The sequence below is a fragment of the Vombatus ursinus genome, unplaced genomic scaffold (genome assembly GCF_900497805.2).
Source record: "Vombatus ursinus unplaced genomic scaffold, bare-nosed wombat genome assembly UNPS02014818.1, whole genome shotgun sequence".
Taxonomy (NCBI): domain Eukaryota; kingdom Metazoa; phylum Chordata; class Mammalia; order Diprotodontia; family Vombatidae; genus Vombatus; species Vombatus ursinus.
The window spans coordinates 71090126-71100270 of record NW_020954596.1 but is presented as its reverse complement, the minus strand read 5'-3'; the positions used below and the strand labels follow the sequence as shown (position 1 = coordinate 71100270).

The following is a 10145-nucleotide window of genomic DNA, read 5'->3' as shown; positions in this document are numbered from 1 at the left end:
ATTGAATGGGGGAAAACAGTCCCACATAATGAAAGAGCTATTATAATGCAGGGGAAGATGGTGGGGTGGCAGATATAGCTTGAACCTTACTCTCATCAAAATTTGCTCAAAGAGGGAATAACATGCATACTCAGTTGGATATAGAAATCTATCTTACTTTATAAAGAAGTAAAAAAGGACAGGGATAATAGAAAGGGAGGGAGACTGATAAAAGGGAGGGTATATTGAAGAAGAGTTCAGAAGTAAAACATTTGTTAGGAGGGAAAAGGTCAGGTGTAAGAGAGAAGGGAGAATAAACAAGGGAAAAATAACATGAAGGGAAATACACAGTTATTATAACTATAAATGTGAATGGGATGAACTCACCCATAAAATGGAAGCATATAGAAGAATGAGTTAAAAAGCAGAATCTTACAATATGCTGTTTAAGAGAAACACATTAGTAGCAAAGAGATAAACACAGGGTAAAGGTAAGGGTCTGGAGCAGAACCTGTTATAAACTAGCTCAAGCAAACAAAGCAGAGGTAGCAATCATGATCTCAGACAAAACAAAAGGAAAAATAGATATAATTAAAAGAGATAAAGAAGGAAACTACATCTTGCTAAATGGTACCACAGACAATGAAGTGATATCAACCCTAAACATATATTCACCAAAGAGTATAGCATCTAATTTTTTGAAGAAGTTGAATAAATTGCAGGAGGAAATACACAATAAGACTATACAGGTGGGAACTTCAACATTTCCCACTGCTAACTAGATAAATTGAACAAAAAAAAAAAGAAAGAATTTAAGGATGTGAATTAAATTCTGGAAATGTTAGATATGACAGATTCTAGAGAAAATTGAATGCAAATAAGAAAATATATTTTTTCCTCAGTGGTACATGGCACTTACACAAAATTTGGCCATATAGTAGGACATAAAAACCTCAAAACAAAATGCAGAAAAGCAGAAATAGTAAATGCACCCTTATCAGATCATAATGCAATAAATATTACATGTAATAATGGACAACAGAAAGAGATTAAAATTAATTGAGAATTAAACAATCTAATGCTTAAAAGAAAGTGAATCAAAGAACAAATCTTAGAAACAATCAATAATTTCATGAAAAAAATGACAACAATAAGACAACATACCAAAATGTATGGGACATAGAAAAGTCATACTTATTGGAAAATTTGTAACTCTAATTGCTTATATCAATAAAATAGAGAAAAAGCAGATCAATGAATTGGGCATGCAACTAAAAAAAAACTAGAAAAAGAACAAATTAAAAATCCCTAATTAAACACCATAACACTAAACTGGAAATCCTAGAAATAAAAGGAGAGATTAGTAAAATTTGAATTAAGAAAACATTGAAATAACAAATAAAATTAGAAGATGGTTTTATGAAAAAAGTAAAATAGAGAAACCTTTAATTAATTTGAATTAAAAAAGGAAAGAGAACCAAATTACTAGTATCAAAAATAAAGGAGGCGGTCACCACCAATGAAGATGGAAATTAAAATAACTGTTAGGAGCTATTTTACTCAATTATATGCCAATAAATTTGGCAATCTAAGTGAAATGGATGAATATCTACAAAAATTATATATATATATATATACACACACACATATATACATACATATATACACACATACATACATGTATATATGTATATGGATGTGTATATATATATATATATATCCAGATTAACAGAAGAAGAAATGAAATACTTAAATAACCCAATCTTAGAAAAAGAAACTGAACAATCCATCAATGAACTTTCTAAGAAGAAAACCCCAGGACCAGATAGAGTCACAAGTGAATACTATACACTTAAAGAACAATTAACTCTAATACTATATAAACTATTTGGAAAAAAAAGGTGAAGAAGGAGTCCTATCATTTTTTTTATGATACAAATGTATATGTATGTATGTATATATATGTATATATATATCCAGATTAACAGAAGAAATGAAATACTTAAATAACTCAATCTTATAAAAAGAAATTGAAGAAGCCATCAATGAACTTCCTAAAAAGAAAACCCCAGGTCCAGATAGATTCACAAGTGAATACCAAACACTTAAAGAATAATTAATTCCAATCTCTATAAACTATTTGGGAAAAAAAGGCAAAGAAGGAGTCCTATCATTTTTTTATGATACAAATATGGTGCTAATAACTAAACCAGTAAGAGCCAATGCATTGAAAGAAAATCATAGACCAATTTCCCTAGCGAATATTGATGCAAAAATATTAAGTAAAATACCAGGAAAGAAATTACAGCCATATGTCACATGGATTATAGACTGTTACCAGGTGGGTTTTATTCTAGGAATGTAGAGCTGGTTCAATATTAGGAAAACTATCAGCATAATTGACCATATCAATAATAAACCGAACAAAAATCATGTTTATCTCAATATATGCAAAAAGACTTTGACAAAATACAATTCCCATTCCTACTGAAAACACTAGAGAGCATAAGAATAAATTGAACTTACCTTAAAATTATAAGTAATATTTATCTAAAATGATCAGTAAGCATTATCTGTAATGGCATAAACTAGAAGCCTCCCCAATAAAATCAAGAGTGAAACAAAGATGCTCATTATCACCTCTCTTATTTTATAGTGTACTAGAAATGCTAGCTATAGAAATAAGAGAAAAAGAGATCTTAGAATATGCTATGAGGAAACAAAACTATAACTCTTTACATATGATATGATGTTATACTTAGAAAATCGTGGAGAATCAACTAAAAAACTAATTGAAATTATTAACAACTTTAGCAAAGTTGCAGAATACAAAATAAACCCACATAAATCATCAACATTTCTCTGTATTACCAACACAGTCCAGCAGTGAGAGATAGAAAGAGAAATTCCATTTAAAATAACTGTAGACAATATAAAATACTTTGGAGGTCACTTGCCAACACAAACTTAGGAACTATATGAATACAAGTATAAAATACTTTTTTTTTCACACAAATAAAGTCAGGTCTAAATAATTAAGAACATATTACATGGATGGACCAAACCAATATAATAAAAATGACAGTTCTACCTAAATTAATCTATTCAGTGTCATGCCAATCAACTGTGAAAAATATTTTATAGAGCTAGAAAAAAAATAACAAAATTAATCTGGAAGGACAAAAGTTTGAGAATGTTAAGGGAATCAATGAAAAAAATGTTAAATAAGGTGATCTAGATGTACCAGACTTCAAATTGTATTATAAAGTAGTAATTAACAAAACAATCTGGTACTAAGAAATAAGAGTGATGGATCAGTGGAATAGATTAGGTACAGATTACATTATAGAAAATGACCACAGTAATCTAGCATATGATATACCCAAAGATCCAAACTTTTGGAACAAAAACTCATTCTTTGACAAAAACTACTTGGAAAACTGGAAAATAGTATGGCAGAAACTAGCTATAGACCATCATCTCACACCATATATCAAGGTAAGATCAAAACGGGTACATGATTTATACATAAAGGGTGATACCATTAGCAAATTAAGAGAGCATGGAATAGTTTATTTGCCAGATTTATGGATAAGGGAATAATTTAAGACCAAAGAAGATATAGAGAGCACTAAAATATAAAATAGATACTTTTGATTAGATGAAATTAAAAGTTTCTGCACAAACAAAATCAATGCAAGCAACATTACAGAAAACTGGGAAAAATTTTTGCAACAAGTATCTCTGATAAAGGCCTTATTTCTCAAATATGTAGAGGACTGAGTCAAATTCATAAAAAATACAAGTCATTCAATATTTGATAGTCAGAGGATATGAACAGGCATTTTTCAGACAAAAAAATCAAAGCTGTCTATAGCATATAAAAAATTGCTCTAGATCATCATTGATCAGAAAAATACCACCTCACATCTATCAGAATGGATAACATGAGAAAAAAAAGGAAAGTGTTGGATGTTGGAGGGGATGGGAAAACTGGGGCACTAATACACTATTAGTGGAGTTGTGAACTGATCCAGCCATTCTGGAGAATTATTTGAAAATAGGCTTCAGTGCATTGATCAGTATCCCAAAGAGATCATAAAAAAGGGAAAGGGACTTATTTGTACAAAAAAAAAATTATGCCAGCTCTCTTTTTGTGATGACTAAGAAGTGGAAATCAGAAGAGCCTACCCCTAATGCCTTGCAAACTGCACTGTAGCCAGAAGATGGCAGCTGCGGTATAGTTGTGAATACTGTGGCCGCCGAGGCTTCTCTAGTGACTCTTTGCCTCCTCAGGCCACCGGGGGCATTGGAGGCTCTGACCCCTCTGCCCCAGCCCTCAGCCTGGTCAAGCCCTCCTGCCACCTTCAGTTCCTCCAGAATCATGGCAAGTCTGAGAACAAGGAAGGTTCTTAAAGAAGTCAGAGCACAAGACGAAAACAATGTCTGTTTTGAGCGTGGAACATTTAATCCCCAGTGGGTGAGTGTGACCTATGGGATTTGGATCTGCCCGGAATGCTCAGAGAAACATCGAGGCCTGGTAGTTCACCTCAACTTTGTGCACTCTGTTACCATGGACAAATGGAAGTTACATTGAGCTTGAAAAGATGAAGGCTGGGGGAAATACCAGATTTCAAGAATTCCTGGAATCCCAAGATGATTATGATTCTTGTTGGTCAACGCAGGAGAAATACAACAGCAAAGCTGCAACTCTTTTTAGGGACAAGGTAGCTACATTAGCTGAAGGAAAAGAATGGTCACTTGAAACATCTTCTGCTCAAAACTGGACTCCACCTCAGTCTAAAATGGTGCTATCCTCAGCTCACCATACTTCTGGCAAATCACAAAATACAGCTGCCTCTTCAGACAAAGCTTTTGAAGATTGGTTGAATGATGATATCAATTCATAACAAGGAGGCCAAGAGAATCACTATGTTAGTTTTGGTAACACAGTACCCCCTCAGAAAAAAAAAAAGATGATGACTTCCTCAATGATGCCATGTCATCACTGTATTCAGGCTAGAGCAGTTTTACAACTGCTTCAAAAAGCAAGTTTGCTTCCATGGCTAAAGAAGGTGCTACAAAATTTGGATCCCAAGCAAGTCAAAAGACTTCAGAGTTAGGGCACAGTTGAAATGAAAATATTCTCAGACCTGCACAGGAAAAGGTCAAAGAGGGAAAGATTTTTTGATGATGTGTCCAGTGGAGTATCTCATTTGGCAACCAAGGTTCAGGAGGTTGGCAGTAAAGGATGGAGAGATGTCACTACCTTCTTTTTAGGAATAACAGATGAGCCCTCAGAGAGACCACCTGAGGGTGATAGTTACAGAGCAGTGGAGGAGGACATTACCAGAACAGTGCTATAGATCAGAATTTCTGGGAATCTTTTGGAAACTCAGATCTTCCCAATATTCATAAATCACTTAGCAATGACACCTGGACGTATGCAGACAATTCCACAGAGAAGAAGAGCTCAAATAGCTGGCATATCTGGGGTTCAGGAACAGTCTCTAACAACAAAAACAGTGATAACAGTGACAGCTGGGAGAACAGGGAAACCAACTGGGAAAGAGGGAAAGGCAAAACTACTAAGGCCCTGAAGAAGGCAGCCAAAGCAGCAGCATCCTCTGACAAAGGGTGGGACAACCAGAACTGGTAAACACAGCCTTGGCCGCTGGTGAATATATGTTATAGGTCATCTTGTGCTTAGTCTTCATTTTTCCTGATTTCTGTTTTACCTGAGATAAAAGAACCAGTGAAGCAAAGTGAGATTCCTTAGGTAATTCACTACGGCCATTGCTCTCCAGTCATCAAAGCTCTTTGCATGCACCTGAGCTCTCCTGGGCCACTGTTTAAAGCCAAATGACTTTACTCAGGTGTCCTGCCCCAGAATCATCCAATTCAAAAGTACAAGCACTTTCTTGTGTCCCTTTACTGCGTGTGCAATTTTTCTAGAATTTCTTGTGCAGCTTTCATTCTAATGACGTGTTAGAGAAAGTCCAGGACAGGATGATGTCATCAAGGGGCAACAGAAAGAACTACAGTTCTTTGCATGCAGAATGAAAGAAATTCATTGGAATGACATTAAATAAAACATCTTCCTGAATTGTTAGGACTGAATAAAATTATGTGAAATGTTTTTGATCTTCCATGAAATGTCTTTATTTAAATTGAAATGCCTTTTAAGTTTAAAAAAAAGTGAAAATCAAATGGTTGCCCATTAATTGGGGGATGGCTAAACAATAATGGTAAAATGGTTCAAATGGAATATTATTGTGCTATAATAAATGACAACCTGGCTGATTTCAGAAAAAACCCAGAAAGACTTACTTGAACTGATGCATAGTAAAGTGAATAAAATCAAGAGAATATTGCAGACAGTAACAGCAACATAGTTCATTGAAAAACAGTGAATGATTTAGCTATTCTCAGTAATACAATGATCCAAAATAATCCCAAAGGACTAATGATGAAGCATACTATGCCTCCTGAAAAAGAACTGATATTGATGGAATATAGACTGAAGCATGCTATTTTTCACTTTCCTTCTTTCTTTTTTTTTCCCTTTATTGGAGTCTTCTTGTACAAAATGACTAATTTGGAAATGTTTTACATATTTGCACTTGTATAACCTATATCTGATTGCTTACAGTCTCAGGGAGAAGGGAAGTCAAGAAGAAGAGGAAGGGAAGAGAGGCAGGGATAGAATTTGTAACTCAAAAGTTTAAATAAAAATGTAAAAAAAATAAGAAGTTGGGATAAATTGATAAAGGAGATACTTTTTTGGAGAGGAGGGTAAAATAGGGAATAAAACAGTAGGGAGGGAAGATAAGGTAACAAGAATAGGGTGAAAAGAGAGAGTGGGAAGGAAAATAGTGGGTAAAATAAGTTGGAAGGAAATTCAAGAATAGTAATTACAACTTTGAATGTGATCAAGAAATGATTGGGGAATGGCTGAACAAGTTGTGGTATATGATTGTGATGGAATACTACTATACTGTAAGAAATTATTAGCTCAATGATTTTGGAAAAACATGTAAAGTCTTGCATAAAACAATACAGAGTGAAATGAGCAGAACCAAGGAACGTTGTATATAGTAACAGCAATATTGTTTTTAAAATGACTTTGAACGAATATGTTATTTTGTCAATTATAAATATCAAAATAAACTAGAAAGGGCATACAAAGAAAGACACTATCTTCATCCAGAGAAAGAACTGATAAATATGTATAGAATAATAATGTATATATGTATACATATGTGTGTACATATATGTACATATGTATGTGTGTATATACCCATATGTATATATGTGTGTATACCTATTTGTATATATGCATGAGTGTATATGTGTGTATAACTATTTGTGTCTAATGATAATTATCTTTACAGTAGGGGGAGGGAAGAACAGAAAGAAATTTATATGATAATTTTGTTGTATATTTGTAAGGAACCACAAGTTGTGCATAGTAGATTTGCAGTTTCATGTACAATCATATTTTGAATTGTACTATGTGTTACGAAAATGCTTATTTTTATTCCACAAATTAACGTACTTTCTAAATTAAAGAAAATGAGCTGGAGAAAGAAATAACAAACCGCTCCAATATCTTTGCCAAGAAAACCCCAAAGAGGTCATGAAGAGTCAAACACAACTGAAACAATTGAACAACAACAAGAATAATAAGAACAGTTAACAGACCCCTTAAAAACACATACTGCAAGAGTTGAGGGTAATAGTTGCCAAAGAATTTATGCCCTCTCTATAGATTCAAAGGCCCTAGCATTAGTCTCAAGGTCATGATTGTTCTTTACTCACCTACTTTGAAGAACTATGGCTTTATAGCTTTATATTAGAAAAAGAGTGTTTTTGTTGTTGTTTTGTTGTGTGTGTGTGTGTATGCGTGTGTGTATGTGTTTTCAAGGAAACTTGTCTTTAAAAAAATATGAGTTGATTCTTGAGCACATCTTGCTCATTTTCCATCAGTTAACCCATGACTATGGTCATAATACACAGGAAAATCCTTAGAACTTGATCCTAGGGCATCTAATTCAGTTAAAAAATATTCTGATATATTAAAAGGCTAGAGTATTAGGAGGCATGATCATGATGATTTTGATGACTCTTTTCACAAGCTATAATGAAAATGACTCTCATGATAAATAAGGCTTTTATGTTATTGTTTTCTCTTTTGAGACATATTTAATTTGGATAATTAATGATAGTTATTATAAAATGAGCACACATTTATTTCAGTAATTCTAAGTAACCTCCCAGCAAATTGATGGGTGAAATGACTGTAATGGGCAAAACTTTTGTTTACATGGATCGGCTGTAGAAATATAGGAATACTTTCAAGAGCTAGACATGAGTGGAGTCTTTCTGACTGATTTTATTTAATCATTAGTTTGCTCTTGGGCATCTCAGGGTTACAGAGCTCCAGAAAAACTCTATAATTATCAAGGTAGTGGTGTAACATTTACTTTTACATGATCATCTATTTTCAAAGTGCTTAATAGTCATTTATATTGCTTAATGCAGCACAATCCATCTGTCCTAATTACTCTGTAGAGTTTACAGTAATAATGAACTTATGACTTAAAAAAAACTTCTGAGAGAATTTATTAAGTATCATTTTTCTGCTTGCTATCCTACAAAAATGTTTTGTGCATATACAAGTAATTAAATTATATTTTTTCATTTTTTTGGCATTGGGAATATTGTGGTAATGAACCATCAGCTACAGCTTTAATGTTTGCATTCTATTCTGTGTATTGATATCTTGGCATATAAATCATTCTGGTCTTTTACTACTTTTTCTCTTCAGTAATAGTTCTGTGGTGTGGGGGGGTGAAGGAAGTGTTTAAATGATATTAACTATAAAAGGTTGGTTCTTATTTAGGCTAGGTTGGTAGTTCTGGTTCAGAAATGAAATGAAACAATGATAGGTTTTTCAATGGTTAACAAAAGTTTTATTTAGGCTTGGCAACTCAGGAATACTAAGTAAGATATGACCCTTGTCTCTGGGAGATATTCCACTCTTCTCTCCCAAACCTCCTATCACTTCTCACCATTGAGAAGGTTTAGGCCTCAGGGCTGGATATGGTGATTCTTAAGGTCCTGTGGATATCCACAGACTCTAAAAGTCCCTGAGTACATGGAGGTTGACCTTCTCAGATCTACTGCTCTGGCTCTAACCTGTTTGCTGACATCTATTCTAGTGTCTATAACTGTCTCTGACATCTTGAACACATCTCCCAGTGGCATCTTAAATGTAACACTGCCACAATTGAATTCATTATTTTCTCCAAACTTTCCCTTTCATACGTCCTTATTCCTGTCTGGGGTGCTGCTAGCCTTCCAGTCACCCAAGTTCAAAACATGATTGCATCATTGACTTTTAACTCACACATATTTAGTTGTCAAATCCTGTCATATATACCTTTGTAACAGCTCTTACATATGACTTATTTTCTCCTTTGACGCTGCCCCCACCTTGGTGCAGGCTCTCCTCACTTCATACCTGGATGATTGTAATAACCTGCTAGTTGGTCTTCTTGCCTCAATATAGTCCAACTTCTGCTTAGCTAGTAAATTGATTTTCCTAAATTGCATGTCTGATAATATCACCTTCATATTCATATTGCTTAATAAATGCTAGAGGATTGATTGATTTCAGGTATAGAACATGAAGAATTCTGGGAATAACCTGATATGTAGATTTTTGGACATTAGAATTTCAAAGACATCAAAGGAAGGTTAAATAAGATTCTTCATGCTAACACTCTCCAGGCTAAGTTAATCCAGAAGAAAAAGAAGGTTCTCAAATAATAGAAGAATGGAATAGAATAGAATAGAATAGAATAGAATAGAATTATGAAAAATAGAGATGATTCTAATGAGGAAAAAGGAGGAAAGGTGATCTAAAGAGAGCAACAGTATGCAGATGTATGAGGAATTTAACAACCAACCTAGACTATAAATAAAGAACGTAGAAGCAAGGTCACCCAGAAGAGAATGAATGCAAAAGTGTGATACTGTCCTCCAAAAGTAGTGTTAGTTATGCTAAAGCCCTGAATACAGTGAAGAAGTGAGGAGAGCAAAAGAAGGAAATAACAAAAGGATGTGTGTGTGTGTGTGTGTGTGTGTGTGTGTGTGTGTGT

At 33.9% G+C, this 10145-nt stretch overlaps 1 protein-coding gene and 1 pseudogene across 1 annotated transcript in view; both read left to right on the top strand.

Moving 5' to 3' along the window:
* Positions 1 to 10145, top strand: part of EPHA5 (EPH receptor A5) — a 458275-nt gene that overhangs the window by 328271 nt on the left and 119859 nt on the right. The window lies entirely within an intron of this gene.
* On the top strand, positions 4364 to 5638 carry LOC114023596 (annotated as a pseudogene).